Source organism: Natator depressus, chromosome 16 (assembly GCF_965152275.1).
Source record: "Natator depressus isolate rNatDep1 chromosome 16, rNatDep2.hap1, whole genome shotgun sequence".
Lineage (NCBI taxonomy): Eukaryota > Metazoa > Chordata > Testudines > Cheloniidae > Natator > Natator depressus.
In genome coordinates, this window is record NC_134249.1 from 4,890,784 (window position 1) to 4,908,012 (window position 17,229).

A 17,229-nucleotide genomic window follows, 5' to 3' on the forward strand; every position below is an offset into this window, starting at 1 on the left:
ATTTCCCCATGTTAAGTAACCTCACACCTTCTTGTCAAATGTCTAAATGGGCCATCTTGATTATCACTACAAAAGTTTTTTTCTCCTGCTGCTAATAGCTCATCTTAATTAATTAGCCACTTACAGTTTGTATGGCAACTTCCACCTTCTCTGTATGTACATATATATCTTCTTACTATATGTTCCATTCTATGCATCCGATGAAGTGGGCTGTAGCCCATGAAAGCTTATACTCTAATAAATTTGGTAGTCTCTAAGGTGCCACAAGTACTCCTGTTCTTTTTGCGGATACAGACTAACACGGCTGCTACCCTGAAACCTATAAACTTAGTACAAACTATAGACAAAGATCACTTCGCCTGCCATGGAAAGAGTCAGAGCTCACGAGCACTGTTCCCTCTAAGCTGTGCGCGTGTGCGCGGTCACACAGATCATAAACACTGCGTACACGGTGAAACACCGCATGCACAAGAATTTGCACAGAAGCACAACAATTTGCACAGAAGAAATTTTTTGCGCACATGGCCTGTCAAAAATTAGAGGGAGCATTGCTCATGAGGAAGAGGAGACAGAAGGAACATCTGAACTAGAGGGTGTGACTTGCAAGAGGAATTCATTTCTATCACAGGTGTAGGTCAAAGCAGGTGCAGACATGGTGACAGTCATGGTCTGCAGTGCTGAACTTCCATACAGCTCTTACTCGACAAAGATGCTGTGCCAAGGTAGTAATAAAGAACACAGAGCAGATATGAGGCCAGTTTCCAAGGATCAAATGAGGACTCAGGTAGTAACAAAACTTGCTTGGGAGCTGTGTGGCAAAGAGCAGGGAAACCCGCATTTAGAACAGATGCTCTGGCAGAGTCAAGCTGTGCTCCCCACCTCACTGGGAAAAGAGGCTATTAGCCAGAATGGCCAGGGATGCAACCTCTTGCTCTGTGTATCCCTCGCCACTGTTTGCCAGAAGCTGGGAGTAGATGACGAGGAATTGATCACTAGATAATTGCCCTATTCTGTTCATTCCCTCTGAAGCACCTGGCATTGGCCATTGTTGGAAGACAGGATCCTGGGCTAGCTGGACCATTGGCCTGACCCTGTATGGATGTTCTGATGTTCCTAAGGGCAGGTATGCTGCACAAGATGCTGACTGGCACTGTTGCTAACACAGGGCTGTTGGGCTTTCTGCCTAGTTCACATTACAATGTGGCCTTGAAATACATCAGTTGTCTGCTGCTGGACCAAACTAGAGGGCAATCTTGAAGGGTGAGCTGGTCTTTATTTGCTCAGCAAACCTCAAGGCAGCAGCTGTGGATGAAAGAGAACTGTCAGATGGCATGGAAGGGCCTGAACATGACATTCCTCACCAAATCCTCAGTGCTGGGGTAGAGGACGAAGACAAAAAAAAAAACCCAGCCACTGGTACAATCAAGAGCCTAGGTTTGTAGCGCAGATATTCATGTTCGTGAGGTTGGAAGGCTAAACCTAGGAGTCAGTAATCCCCTGATGCAGCAACACTGCCTCCAAGTCCTCCCTCCCACTCCCAAGTTGCAAATATGGTAGGGAATGACTTTGATTATATTCGGAGAACCTGAGCACCATTGGTAAGTGGCGGGGCAAGATGCCTTTGCTCAACCCCACGTTTCCAGTTGTTTCCTGCCTCCCCATGTCCTGTCCCTCTTCCCCTTTCACCTTCACACAAGCAGAGGTGCAGCTTAGCTGCTGCAGAAAAGCACAAAGCTTCACTTCCTGTGGACCAAGCAGTGAGGTGCTTGGAAAAAATATTGTCCCACTGCTGTGTGCCCTAGGCAGCATAGAACAAAGGCAGGCTCTTATCGTTCTTCTCGTATCAGATTCCTCAATACAAGGAGGTCAGGTTTGCAGAATTAGAGACAAATAATACAAAACATTACTAAAGCTATTGCAGAGTTTGCTGCAGGGTATATAAGCTATTAGCGACCAGCATGTGGAAGGAATGGATGGAACTGGGGTACTCCATTTTCTTGATCCTGAGCACAAACCCACTTTTTAAAGTATCAATTAGACACAACCCCTATTCTTCATCCACTCACTTTATCCCACTGTAGCTAGTGGAGGTGGCTCTTAGGAAATACCCCAGTGCAAGGGGACTTCCCAATAAGGGTAACGCAGGCCTAAAGGTCCTTCATTGGTCCCTCACACAGCTCTACAGGTGGGGTGTGCCAAAGATTGAAGGATTCTTATGGTGGGGCAGGAAGAAACGTAGCGGGAGTGCTCTATATTGCAGCTATTCTGGCCTGCAGAGTGATGCATAAGAATGTGTGGGAAGCTACTGTAGATTAAAGTAGCTCCAGATGCCCCCAACTGAGCCCAGAATTCAGGAGGTGCCAAAATGATGTAAAGCCATCTTTGTGTTGCATCTCTTGGGAGGTGCAGCTCAGAATCTGGCTCCTTGGCTAGTCAGCCATAAGCATCGTTACTCCCACATCATGAGGGGAAGTTCAGGTCCCAAGACCATGCCCCTATTTGCATTGACTATGCCCCATTTTCAGGCTGTGCCATCCATTTTCAGGATACAGCCCTCCTTCCCCAGCCTAAACATTTGTGTAGTGTTTCTGTGCACTGAAAAGCATCTCCAGCCATATTCATTCATGGCAGTTCATTCAAGTAGGGTAAGTGAGGCACACGAGTTGGTATGAGAGATAACTTCCACACTGTTGCATGCACGGTTTATATGTCACGGTTAATATGTCAGCATGCTAGTTATGCCTTCCAGGCCCTTGCACCCCTAGAGAGTTTCAATGGATGGACACTAGTAAATATGCCTCAAGCTGTTTGTGCACTGCAACACTCACAAAAGTTTAGGATGGGATAGAAAACGGAATACTGTATCTACTTGAAACTACATGGGACATGTTAGGGAAATATAATGCAATTTCCCAAGTTTGAATTTGACTGGGACACTCCCCTACACATGTGAAAAACATCTTGGGATCTTTACTGTCCAAGAAAAGGACAGAACTTCCGTTTTACATCTCATCAGAAGATAGTAAATGCAAAAAAAATCACCCCTTCTCAGGGTTTCTTCCCTGCATTGTGCAATCCAGGTTCTCCCCAGAGATCTAGCACTGGTTATGGTCCAAAAAATAAGCAGGTCATTTTCTCCCTGGCTCTGTGAGAGAGTTTCTGCCACTCAGCACCCTCCACAACTCCCCTAATTCATGGGAAACAGCAGCTTATATCCTGTCTCCCTTCCCAGGATCCTCTATAGTGGAGGCCTACAAATCACAGCAGCCCTGGTACTTTACTTACCAGGATTCCTTCTGCACGAGAGAAGAGGAGAGCTTTGCCCTCCACACAATTCAAAGCTCCAGTCCCAGGCCCTATACAATCAGCAGCCTTAGCTCTCTCTCTCTCTCAAGCCACAGACTATCATCCCAGGACCACTTCTTCCCTCTCAGGGGATGCTGCTTATGTTTCACAGCTCTCTCTTTGCAGTTAAGCCCCAGGAAAGGCCTTGGAGGCTTCCATGCCCAGCCTTAAAGGGCCAGTGAAAACCATGACATGTAGCCAAAAGGGCCAGCTGTAGAATCCTGCATTCAGCTCTGGCTTCCCCAGCACGGGAAAGATATTGACAGATTGGAGGGATGAACAATTCAAATAATTAAGGGCTGTAGAAATGGATGTATGAAGAAAGATAAAAGCAAGTAAATATGTGTAGCATGGCTATCAGCGATGCCAAAAAGGAGAAGTGAGCATTTGCTATGAGTATGTGAAGTATGTAAATCCAAAGCAGAAAGGGGAAAAAAAGGGTTACTGACCTTTCATAACTGTTGTTCTTTGAGATGTGTTGCACATGTCCATTCCACTCTTAGTGTGCGTGAACCCTACACACAGTCACTGGAAATCTTCCCCTCAGTGGCACCCATTGGGATGGCTCGAGCACCCTGTGCTGCCACGTGCTGCTAATACTGGTGTCAAGTGCCAAGCTGACCCCACGTCCCCTTAGTTCTTCTTTCCACAAACTCCAATGCAGAGGAGTAGGAGGGCAAGTCATGGAATAGAGATGTGCAACACATCTCGAAGAACACCAGTTATGAAATGTCAGTAACTGTTTTTTCTTCTTTGAGCGATTGCACATGTGCATTCCACTCTTGGTGATTCCCAACAGTGATATAGGCAGAGGGATCAGAATCCATGTACACACAGATCACAACACAGCCCAATCAAATTTGCCATCCTCCCTAAATAGTCGGTGATGGTGTAGTGAGAGGAGAACATGTGCACTGATGACCAGGTCGTTGCTTTGCAAATATCCTGAATAGGGATCTGCACTGAGAATGCCGCTGAGGATGCTTGCAATCTTGTAGAATGAGCAGTTAGGTTACTTGCCGGTAAAACACCTCACTGATCACAAGAAGTGCAAATAAACAAACTTATTCAGGATGAAACTCTTTGTGAAGAGATCGGAAGACCTCATATTCTGTCTGTTACAGCCATGAACAGTTGGGCGTGCTTTCTATATAGAAACTTCTCCTTTCTGTATAGAATGCGAGCGTTCATCTAACATCCAATGAGTAAAGTCGTGGCTCATCCTTATTTGCATGAGGTTTTGGGTCAGACAAAACCTGATGGCTCTGAAATTGCTGAACTACATTGGGGAGGAAATGGGGGTGAGGATGTAAATACACCTAATCCTTAAAAAAGAGTGTGTACAGCAGCTCCGATGTGAGGGCGTGGCGTTCAGAGACTCTTCTGGCAAAGTGATGGCAATTAGAAAAGCCACCTTCCAGAAGAGGAATAGTAAGAAACACATTCCTAGCGGCTCAAATGGTGGTCCTGTAAGTTTTGACAAGACTAGGCCCAGGTCCTAGGGGAAGACAGGTTCCCTTACTTGATGATGCAACTTTTCTAGGCCTTCGAGGAATCTGACCCGAGGATGGAAAGCTGATTTTGCTGCCAGGTGGACCTTGGTACAGGAAATCACTAGGCCTTGCTGTTTCAGGTGTAATAAAATAGTCAAGTATATTTTAAATGGAGGAATACATCGGCAAGACTCTGGTTTGGGAAGCCCAGACCGAGAATCACTCCCATTTTGACAGGTTAGTGACCCTGGTGGAGGGTTTTCTACTACTTATGTAACCCTTCTGCCCATCAGAGTTGGCAGCAACAAGGGCCGGGTTCAATATCTAGGGGATCCATTCCAATAACACAATGCAAACCGGCTCGAGCCCCCACCCAGTGACCTGGGACAAATATATACCACCCCCGCTGGGCACCTCCAAGAGGCAATACTTCCCCTCTCGCAAGCACATAGTCTGAGTGTAGCAAAAAGCCTTTTAATAACAGAGAGAAACAATGTGGCATTATGTTGGGGAAACACCACCAACAGGATTCATAACACAACCCATGAGCAAAAAAACCACCCCAAGCAAATTGGAGCATGCCCCTTTCCCTCGGGTTCTTGAGTCCCAGCACCCAAACGTCTCTTGAGTCCAGCAATCCACGAATCACCCAAAGTCCAAAAAGTCCAGCCCCAGAGTTCAAAAGTTCATCTGCATAGTGTTACTCCCCAGTCTGGCTAAAATGTGCCTGTGTGTGGGGAAAAGGGGCAAGGGGCACCTTACGTGTCCTGAAGCTGACTGCCCCACAGGGCTCTGCTCTGCTACGCTGTCTCACGAACGGCTCTGCTCCACCACGACTGGCTCCGCTCTGCACCGCTCGCCGTCTCACAAACAGCTCTGCTCAGCTCGCCGTCTCACGAACACACCGCTGTCTCACGAACAGCTCCACTCCACCACGACCGGCTCTGCTCTGCACCGCTCGCTGTCTCAAGAACAGCTCTGCTCAGCTGGCTGTCTCATGAATGGCTCCGCTCTGCACAGCTCGCCATCTCACGAACACACCGCTGTCTCACAGACAGCTCCGCTCCACCACGACTGGCTCCACTCCGCACAGCTCGCCGTCTCACAAACAGTTCTGCTCAGCTCGCCGTCTCACAAACACACCGCTGCACTCTAGATCTTCCAGCTCCCCACTACTTGACACAGTGCTCAGTGATTTCAGCTCTTAGTGATTTCAGCTCATAGTAGTGGGGGCCTTAGTGCTGGTGCACCTTAAGGCCAAAGTGAATGCAGCATAGTACCTGTAGCAAGACTCTTAATAGACCCAAAATTAGCTCTGACATTCCACAGTGGAGAGAGACAGAGGTGCAATTGGTGCTTCAGGCCCTCACAAAGGGGCCCATACCACCAGGCACTAATACCTGTCTCAAGTCTCTCTCAATTCACACAGTTTTGGAACCCATGACCCTTGCCTAGCGAGTGCTACTTAGTTGATGGTGAGTCCCTCCATCATAGCAAAAGGCCAAGTACAGTTCCAAGCACAGTTCCCATAATCAGGGTAATAACAATTTATTCTTCCTGCCCCAATAACAGAGACACTGGGGATCCCACAGCAGCCGAAGTGACCATTTGGGCAGCTATGGCCTCAGTCTAGGCGGCGTGGGTGTGCCTATGCAAATGAGATCAGCCCCTGAAGTTTTTTTTTCCACAACTTGCCACACCTCACCACCAGATGTCAGGGTGGAGCTCATCCTGACACTGCTTACATCCTCCCCCCAGCCGAGAATTTGTCGTCCCGACAAATCACACGCCCTTTATACCAACTCATTGGTTTCCTCCAAAGGGCCTCAGGAAGCCCACTTTAGCTTCCACAAGCCTGTGTGCTAAATGTATTGGCTCCTCACTAGTCACCCCAGGTGCATCATAAGTTAACCGTTTCACTGGTCTTATCACCCTGTCTCGTCTATTGAGACTCTCTGTTGCCGAGGTAGGGGGAACATCCTCTTGAGTGACGGATGGAGAGGCTTCCCTGGAGGGTCCCTCGGCTACTGGCGTAGGCCCCTGCACTCCTAGTTCTAACGCTGGAGGGTCCAAGGTGCCCAGGGCATCCTCTACCTGTGTGTCTCCATTGTCCAATAACCTGTGTGTGTCATCACAGTGGGGTCTCATCAGCGGCACCGGGGTGTCAGAAAGGGGCCTAAATAATTCCGCCATGGGGTTTAGGGCGGAAGAGGGAAAACTCTCGTTTAGTTCAGCTGATCGAGTCTGAAATCTTGTCTCCATCCCAGGATACACCAGGGTTGTGTCTTCCTCCTCAGACTCACTCTCAGATGTGCAGAATAGGGGTAAGTTAGCTGCAGGGGGCCCGCTGTCTGTGTTGGATGGCGGCTTTGGTCTAGCACCTCTGTTCTGCCCGGCTGCCCTGTTGTGGCCCGTCTCATAAGGGATGCTTACCAATTCCCCCACAGGGAGCAAAAGGTTTCTATGCACCGTCTTTATTTGCCCTGGGCCGTCTTCAGGTTTGATCTTGTAGACCGGCAGATCTCCCAGCTTTTCCATCACCAGGTAAGGTATTGCCTTCCATCTGTCAGCTATCTTGTGTTTGCCAGCAATACCCAAATTTCGCAGCAGGACTCTGTCCCCCGGCTGGAGCTCCTGCGAACGCACTCTAGCATCATATCGATGTTTGTTGCGGTCTGCGTTCTTCCGAGCCGCAGCGGTAGCTAAGCGATAAGCATCCCGCAGCTTTTCCCTTAGTCGGGATACATATTGCTGGTGAGTTTCATAGCTATCTCCATCCTCTGATACACCAAAGCACAAGTCTATGGGTAATCTTGGTTCTCGCCCAAACATCAAGAGATATGGGGTGACTCCCGTAGCATCGTTCTTGGTGGCATTGTAGGCATGCACCAGAAATGCGACATGCTGGCTCCAGGTTGCCTTCTGCTCTGGTCGCAAAGTTCCCAACATATCTAATAGGGTTCGGTTGAACCTCTCTGGCTGAGGATCACCTTGGGGGTGATAAGGCGTTGTCCTAGACTTTTTGATTCCTGCTATCTTCAGCACCTCCTTCAGAAGGTGACTCTCAAAATCCCGCCCCTGATCAGAGTGTATCCGAGCCGGGAATCCATAGACTGAGAAATATTTGTCCCACAATACTCGAGCGACGGTGGTGGCCCTCTGATCACGTGTGGGATATGCCTGTGCATACCGTGTAAAATGGTCAGTCACTACTAGAATGTTCCCAACCTTCCTCTTGTCTACCTCTACAGACAAGAAATCAATGCATACCAATTCCAAAGGTTTGTTGCTGGTGATGTTCTTGAGATATGCAGCCCTCGTGGGCAGAGTTTTCCTTTGAACACATCGAGCACAAGTCTCACATTTCCTGCGAACATCTTCAGCCATTCGGGGCCAATAGAACCTACTACGAATAAGTTCCAGGGTCCTCTCCATCCCTAAATGCCCAAAGTCATCATGCAGAGCCCTCATGGCCAGGGCTCTGTACTTTTTTGGCAGCACTAGTTGTGCTCGTTGTTTTTGTAAAGGGTCAGTGGTCATTCGGTGTAGCACTCCCTGAATCAGTTTTAGTTTGGTCCATTCTCTCAATAGTAGTTTACCCTCCGGGTTAGGTGGGACAACCGCAGCTGGGCTTCGCCCCTCCCTTTTGGCAAGTAGTGTATCACGAATGTCAATATCTTGCCGCTGGGCTTCTTGCCAGTCAGCTGCATTGAGCATGGGCAAAGGAGACTGGTCCAATGCAATATAGTTCACTGAAGCAGAAGGCATGCATTCAGGGGGCAGGCCCAAAGCTTCTGCAACACATACCTGAAGGCTCTCACGGGCCTCTGGCTCTCGGCGACTCACACTGCAAATAGCTCTCACTCCATCTGTGGGTATCACAGCAACTTCTGGAGCCTGTGGACGCCTGGACAATGCATCTGCATCTACATTGCTTCTCCCTGATCGGTACTGAATGCTGAACTCATAGCTAGCCAAGGCGGCCACCCATCTCTGCCCTGTAGCATCCAGCTTAGCACTTGTTAACACATAAGTCAGTGGATTGTTGTCTGTCCACACCTGGAACTGAGCACCATACAAGTAGTCTCGAAATTTCTCAGTGATGGCCCATTTCAGGGCCAAAAATTCCAGCTTGTGGGTGGGATAGCGAGTTTCACTATCAGACAATCCTCGGCTGGCAAAGGCTACAGGTTTACGTTTGCCTTCCACTTCCTGGTACAGGACTGCTCCCAGACCCTCCAAACTGGCATCAGTATGCAGGATAAAGGGTTTGCTTGGGTCAGCAAAAACTAGGACTGGAGCATGAGTTAGGCAAGTAATGATTTCTCGAAAAGCCCTTTCACATCTCTCATCCCACCGTGGCCCAAATGGTTCAAATGGGCCATAGTGTCTCTGCACAGGGGGCTTTGGAGACCTCCCCTTATTCTTGGACTTAGATTTGTTCTTGCTGGACTGATGTCCCCTGGTGAGATCGTTCAGAGGCTTTACAATCGTAGCATAGTTTTTCACAAATCTGCGGTAGTAGCCACTAAATCCGAGAAAGGTCTTGAGTTCTCTGTAGTTACTTGGACGTGGCCATGTAGTGAGTGCTTCTATTTTATCAGGATCAGTACTCACACCCTCTTGGGACACGATGTGACCCACATACTTCACTGAGGTTCTGCAGAACTGGCATTTGTCAATTGAAAGCTTCAGACCATAATCCTCCAACCTATCAAGCACTTTAAGAAGTCTTTCTTCATGCTCCTCTAAGGTTCTTCCAAACACAATCAGGTCATCCAAATAAACTAACACTTGCAGTAAATTCATGTCTCCCACAACTTTCTCCATGAGACGTTGAAAGGTGGCAGGTGCTCCAGAAATCCCTTGGGGCATGCGTTCGAACTGATAAAACCCTAATGGGCAGATGAAGGCTGTCTTCTCCTTATCTTCTTCTCCCAGAGGGATCTGGTAGTATCCACTTCGAAGATCCAACACAGAGAACCACTGGCTTCCTAGCAAACAGTCTAAGGCATCTTGCACTCGAGGCATAGTGTACTGGTCGACCACAGTACGGCTGTTTAGGGTGCGGTAGTCAATACACATCCGAATTTTCCCATTCTTTTTACGGACTACCACAATGGGTGAGGCGTATGGGCTGCGGGACTCTGTAATGATGCCATTCGCAGCCAGCTCCTGAAGATGATGTCGCACATCTTCCATCTCAGAGAGAGCAATCTTCCTAGATCTCTCCCTGAAAGGTCGAGAGTCATGGAGTCTGATATTGTGCTCTACTCCTTTTGCACATCCCACATCCCACTCATGCAGTGAGAACACCTTGGATCTTTCACAAAGTTTCTTCCTCAGGCGATCTTTCCAGTCCTCGGACACTGGTGAATCTCCAAAGTCAAACTTTGCTGGGTCTATTGTGGGAACTTGAGTTTCACACTGGGGTTTTACAATCGACTCAGGCTCAAAGAGGTCTGCTATCTTTTGTCCTTGCTTCACAACAACATCACGACTCGTTTCATTAGCAATCAGTATAGTCACCCTTTCCTGGGCTTCAACGGGTAGAGTTATGACTCCACTGGGGACCAGCACTCCTTCAGGGAGCTCTCCTCCCATCGGCTGCTCTATCATTGCTAACGTCCGTTTACTGCCTTTCAGACAGGTACTCATGACAAGCACTTCTTGCTCCGTCCTTGCAGGCAACCACTAAGGGGGTCATGCCCGCGTACTTCAGTGCCCCAAGCGGTAGCTCAGATGTCTCCCTTTTAGCGCTCTCAATTTTCCTATAGGCTTCAGCACAAAGCGTATGGATCATCAGGGTATTCAGGTACTGGTCCCCAGCCCGCCTTCTGCAGTAATCCGCGAGTACCTTGAAGAGACTGGAGTTGGTCCCTATCAGCACAGACATATCAGAGGTCCCTTTAGGGTCAGGGCATATTAGGGCAGCTGTGTCTACCTCTTCTCTTACCCCAGCAACCTCCTCTGGGAATTCCAGGTGCACTATGACATACCCTTGGTAGGGGTATTCATCCATGCTGAGGCCACACAGGCCAAGGCCAGTCAGTGGCTGTATAGGCAGGTGCCTAAGCATCTGCTGGTAGAATGACTGAAATATAATAGTCACTTGAGATCCAGTGTCAAGCACTGCTTTACACTCCACCCCTTCAATCCTCACCGTGACCTCTGCTCGAGGCCCTATCAGTCCTGCGGGGATCCCAGCTGGACAGTCTTTTCTGGGGGAATCTTCAAATCCTGTAGACCTGGGGGGTCCCCGTCCCCAGACCCTCTGGCAGCTACCGGATCTCTCCCAACTGATCCTCAGCTTTCCATACACTAAGGAGGGGTTTTCTTCATTACGGCACTTGGCAGCACTGTGTCCATCCTGACCACATTGGTAGCAGAAGAATTGACATTTCCCCCTTCGCCTGGGTTGGATGGTGGCTCTAAGTGCGGGCTTCTCAATTGCCACCGTTTGAGGCTTCTTATTCCTGGAAGTCTTAACTTGGTCAATGCTACTTTGCAGCTCAGCTATCCGTTCCGTCAGGACCTGCATTTGTTGGGCAAGTTCCTCTCTGGTGCTCACCATCAGTACACTGGCCGCTTGCAGTGGTGTTGTGCTGGCTGGATCCGATGTTTGGGCTTCCCAAAACTCACTTGCAGCCTGCCTTTCCTCCTCCTCTCTGACCTCTTTTATCAGCTGGGAGTAACTTGGGGGATGTTCCCGTCGTTCTCTTAGCTGGAGATGAAGTAGAATCGGGTTCTGATACTGAGTTCCTCTTACAATTTGAGCCAGTCTGGTCTGATCCATCTGCTCAGCAGTCACTGCTCCCCTCATGACAGCTCTCTGAAGCAGTCTCTCCAGTCTCTGTATGTAGGCTGAAGCCTTCTCGCCCTTTTGTTGTCGGGAATTAAGGAACTTACAGTAGCTGTCTTCAGGGTCCTCTACGCTCCCAAAGTTGTGTTCAAGGGCCTCTAGGCAGTCCTTCACACTGACCCCAGGGTCAGTGAGCTTCAGGGTGCGAATCACATCTAATGCTGGGCCGCCAAGGCTCTCTATGAGGCATCTTCGCTTTTCTGCATCTGGTACGGCCCACTCTTGCAGCATTTCAGTGGTATGCTCTAACCAGGGTTCAAACTCCTCCTCCCCAGCAAATAATCTTAACTTACGACAAGAGTTTGACGCAGCATGGGACAGCACAACCTTTTCCAATGTTTGCCCCAGAGCTTTTGTCCAATCATCAGCCGAGGCTGCAGCCTCTGAGCTAGAAGCAGCTGAGCCAGGGCCCAACAAACCTGACAAATTAGCCATTATACAACAGTAATTTCCTCAAAATATAAGCACAAACAAAAAAAATATAAATTGTTTTCCAATGTAGTGGATCACTCAACAGGTGCTTGCGAGGGGTACTGACCCAGGCATCCCGGACGAGCCCCCAAAAATGTAACCCTTCTGCCCATCAGAGTTGGCAGCAACAAGGGCCGGGTTCAATATCTAGGGGATCCATTCCAATAACACAATGCAAACCGGCTCGAGCCCCCACCCAGTGACCTGGGACAAATATATACCACCCCCGCTGGGCACCTCCAAGAGGCAATACTTCCCCTCTCGCAAGCACATAGTCTGAGTGTAGCAAAAAGCCTTTTAATAACAGAGAGAAACAATGTGGCATTATGTTGGGGAAACACCACCAACAGGATTCATAACACAACCCATGAGCAAAAAAACCACCCCAAGCAAATTGGAGCATGCCCCTTTCCCTCGGGTTCTTGAGTCCCAGCACCCAAACGTCTCTTGAGTCCAGCAATCCACGAATCACCCAAAGTCCAAAAAGTCCAGCCCCAGAGTTCAAAAGTTCATCTGCATAGTGTTACTCCCCAGTCTGGCTAAAATGTGCCTGTGTGTGGGGAAAAGGGGCAAGGGGCACCTTACGTGTCCTGAAGCTGACTGCCCCACAGGGCTCTGCTCTGCTACGCTGTCTCACGAACGGCTCTGCTCCACCACGACTGGCTCCGCTCTGCACCGCTCGCCGTCTCACAAACAGCTCTGCTCAGCTCGCCGTCTCACGAACACACCGCTGTCTCACGAACAGCTCCACTCCACCACGACCGGCTCTGCTCTGCACCGCTCGCTGTCTCAAGAACAGCTCTGCTCAGCTGGCTGTCTCATGAATGGCTCCGCTCTGCACAGCTCGCCATCTCACGAACACACCGCTGTCTCACAGACAGCTCCGCTCCACCACGACTGGCTCCACTCCGCACAGCTCGCCGTCTCACAAACAGTTCTGCTCAGCTCGCAGTCTCACAAACACACCGCTGCACTCTAGATCTTCCAGCTCCCCACTACTTGACACAGTGCTCAGTGATTTCAGCTCTTAGTGATTTCAGCTCATAGTAGTGGGGGCCTTAGTGCTGGTGCACCTTAAGGCCAAAGTGAATGCAGCATAGTACCTGTAGGAAGACTCTTAATAGACCCAAAATTAGCTCTGACATTCCACAGTGGAGAGAGACAGAGGTGCAATTGGTGCTTCAGACCCTCACAAAGGGGCCCATACCACCAGGCACTAATACCTGTCTCAAGTCTCTCTCAATTCACACAGTTTTGGAACCCATGACCCTTGCCTAGCGAGTGCTACTTAGTTGATGGTGAGTCCCTCCATCATAGCAAAAGGCCAAGTACAGTTCCAAGCACAGTTCCCATAATCAGGGTAATAACAATTTATTCTTCCTGCCCCAATAACAGAGACACTGGGGATCCCACAGCAGCCGAAGTGACCATTTGGGCAGCTATGGCCTCAGTCTAGGCGGCGTGGGTGTGCCTATGCAAATGAGATCAGCCCCTGAAGTTTTTTTTTCCACAACTTGCCACACCTCACCACCAGATGTCAGGGTGGAGCTCATCCTGACACTGCTTACACTTAGTAAGACCTGGCAAACTTGCTCTCAGCAAGCCTGTTCTCTGGGATTTAGCCATGAAGCTTCCAGGCTGTTAAATGAAGGGAGCTTAGATTTGGGTGGGGCAGCCGACCATGATCCTGAGAGATCAAATCCAGGTGTAATGGGAATGAGACTGGAGTCACCACTGAGGTCTAGCAGAGCATGGATGGGACTATTAATATAATGCAGGCATGGTTCCATTTGATCTTTAGTAACACTCTGTGAAGGAGTGGGATTGGAGGAAAGCATAATAAAGCTGTCCCATCCAGGGTAGCAGGAAGGCATCTTTGATGGAATCCAGACTGTGGCCCTGAAGGGAGCAGAACTGGTGACATTTTGCGGTACTTGTTCACAACAGGTCTATATGTGAAGTCCCCCAGCACTGGAAAATGTCTCTGGCTACATCCTGGCAAAGAGACCACTCGTGGTGACTGGAGAAAAACCCGTTTAGGTGATCTGCCAGCTTATTCTGTGCCCCAAAAGATAAGAGGCCTTGAGGTTGATTGAATGGGCTATACAAAATTCCCATAGGTCAGTTGCTTCCTGACAAAGGAGGGAAGAGAGAGCTCTTTCCTGCCTGTTTAGGTAAAACAGGGCTGCTCTATTGTCCGTAAGGACAAATTAACTTTTGCCCTTGATGTGAGGAACATCTGACAGGCAAGACAAATGACTCTGAGCTCTCTGACTGCGATATGAAGAGAGAACTCTGCACAAGACCAAAGGCCCTGTCATAAATATAAAGGGACGGGTAACAACCTTTATGTATTCAGTAACATAAAATCCCTCCTGGCCAGAGGTACAGAATCACTTACCTGTAAGGGGTTAATCAGTTCAATTAACCTAGTTGGCACCTGACCAGAAGGACCAATGGGGAAAGAAAATACTTTCAAATCTTGGGGTGGGGGGGGAGATTTTGTTTGTGCTCTCTTTGTTGGTTCCCTCTTGGGACAAAGAGAGAGACCAAGCAGGTAAACCAGCTCCTAAAAAGATCCTTTGAAATGATACATCTAAAGAAATTAACTGAAGGGTGTATCCCACCTCTACAGTGCTCAAAACCCAAGGTGATATGAAGCCAAGCACTGAGCAAGTGGGAAAGGTGGTTTGGAAATAAAGAAAAAACAGGGTCTGGCATCATGGGAACTGGTCTGCCATCCTAAACACCTTAGAACCCCCTGGATGTCTGGGTGGGACAGGCATTGATGTTGAGGTAGAACAGGATGGTGGCCTACACTTATGACCCCTATTTCTCTTCCTCTACAGGTCCTGACAGAAAGCTGGGGCAGAGTACGGAAGGGGCTGATGAGGCCTGTAGTGCTTCTTTGAAGGGGCTGGGGTGCACAACCCAAGTAACTTTGTGGTCACTCTTGAGTCTTTTAGATCATGAAGCATCACATTTTCTGCTCTGAAAAGAATGAAGCTCCTTCAAAGGACAGATCCTGAACAGTCTGTTGGACCTTCTGCAGGAACCCAGAGGGCTGTAACTATGAACTCCTACACACAGCCACTGCTGAAGTCAGCTACATCCCATGCAGCCTGTAAAGCGGCCCTCGCCACTGGCTTTCCCTTTCTCCTCCAGAAGTGAGGAGAACTCCTGCCTAGCCTCTAATGGAAGCAAGTCTTTGAACTTTTACATGGAGTCCCAGTAGAGACTGCTGGTTTGCAGCTCTGAGTTGTAACCCCCCGGTAAGAACATAAGAACATAAGAATGGCCATACTGGGTCAGACCAAAGGTCCATCTAGCCCAGTATCCTGTCTACCGATAGTGGCCAATGCCAGTTGCCCCAGAGGGCGTGAACCTAACAGGTAATGATCTAGTGATCTCTCTCCTGCCACCCATCTCCACCCTCTGATAAACAGAGGCTAGGGACACCATTCCTTACCCATCCTGGCTAATAGCCATTAATGGACTTAACCTCCATGAATTTATCCAGTTCTCTTTTAAACCCTGTTATAGTCCTAGCCTTCACAACCTCCTCAGGCAAGGAGTTCCACAGGTTGACTGTGCGCTGAGTGAAGAAGAACTTCCTTTTATTTGTTTTAAACCTGCTACCCATTAATTTCATTTGGTGGCCCCTAGTTCTTATATTATGGGAACAAGTAAATAACTTTTCTTTATTCACTTTCTCCACACCACTCATGATTTTATATACCTCTATCATATCCCGCCTTAGTCTCCTCTTTTCCAAGCTGAAAAGTCCTAGCCTCTTTAAACTTTCTTCATATGGGACCCATTCCAAACCCCTAATCATTTTAGTTGCCCTTTTCTGAACCTTTTCGAATGCCAGTATATCTTTTTTGAGATGAGGGGAACACATCTGTACGCAGTATTCAAGATGTGGGCGTGCCATGGATTTATATAAGGGCAATAAGATATTCTCCGTCTTATTCTCTATCCCTTTTTTAATGATTCCTAACATCCCATTTGCTTTTTTGACTGCTGCTGCACACTGCATGGATGTCTTTAGAGAACTATCCACGATGACTCCAAGATCTTTCTCCTGATTAGTTGTAGCTAAATTAGCCCCATCATATTGTATGTATAGTTGGGGTTATTTTTTCCAATGTGCATTACTTTACATTTATCCACATTAAATTTCATTTGCCATTTTGTTGCCTAATCACTTAGTTTTGTGAGATCTTTCTGAAGATCTTCACAGTCTGCTTTGGTCTTAACTATCTTGAGCAGTTTAGTATCGTCTGCAAACTTTGCCACCTCACTGTTTACCTCTTTCTCCAGATCATTTATGAACAGGTTGAATAGGATTGGTCCTAGGACTGACCCTTGGGGAACACCACTAGTTACCCCTCTCCATTTACCACTTATTTACCATTTATTCCTACCCTTTGTTCCCTGTCTTTTAACAAGTTCTCAATCCATGAAAGGATCTTCCCTCTTATCCCATGGCAACTTAATTTACATAAGAGCCTTTGGTGAGGGACCTTGTCAAAGGCTTTCTGAAAATCTAAGTACACTATGTCCACTGGCTCCCCCTTGTCCACATGTTTGTTGACCCCCTCAAAGAACTCTAATAGATCAGTAAGACATGATCTCCCTTTACAGAAACCATGCTGACTTTTGCGCAACAATTTATGTTCTTCTATGTGTCTGACAATTTTATTCTTTACTATTGTTTCAACTAATTTGCCCGGTACTGACGTTAGATTTACTGGTCTGTAATTGCCAGGATCACCTCTAGAGCCCTTCTTAAATATTGGCGTTACATTAGCTATCTTCCAGTCATTGGGTACAGTAGCTGATTTAAAGGTCAGGTTACAAACTATAGTTAATAGTTCCGCAGTTTCACATTTGAGTTCCTTCAAAACGCTTGGGTGAATGCCATCTGGTCCCGGTGACTTGTTCCTGTTAAGTTTCTCAATTAATTCCAAAACCTCCTCTCGTGACACTTCAATCTGTGACAATTCCTCAGATTTGTCACTTACAAAAGACGGCTCAGGTTTGGGAATCTCC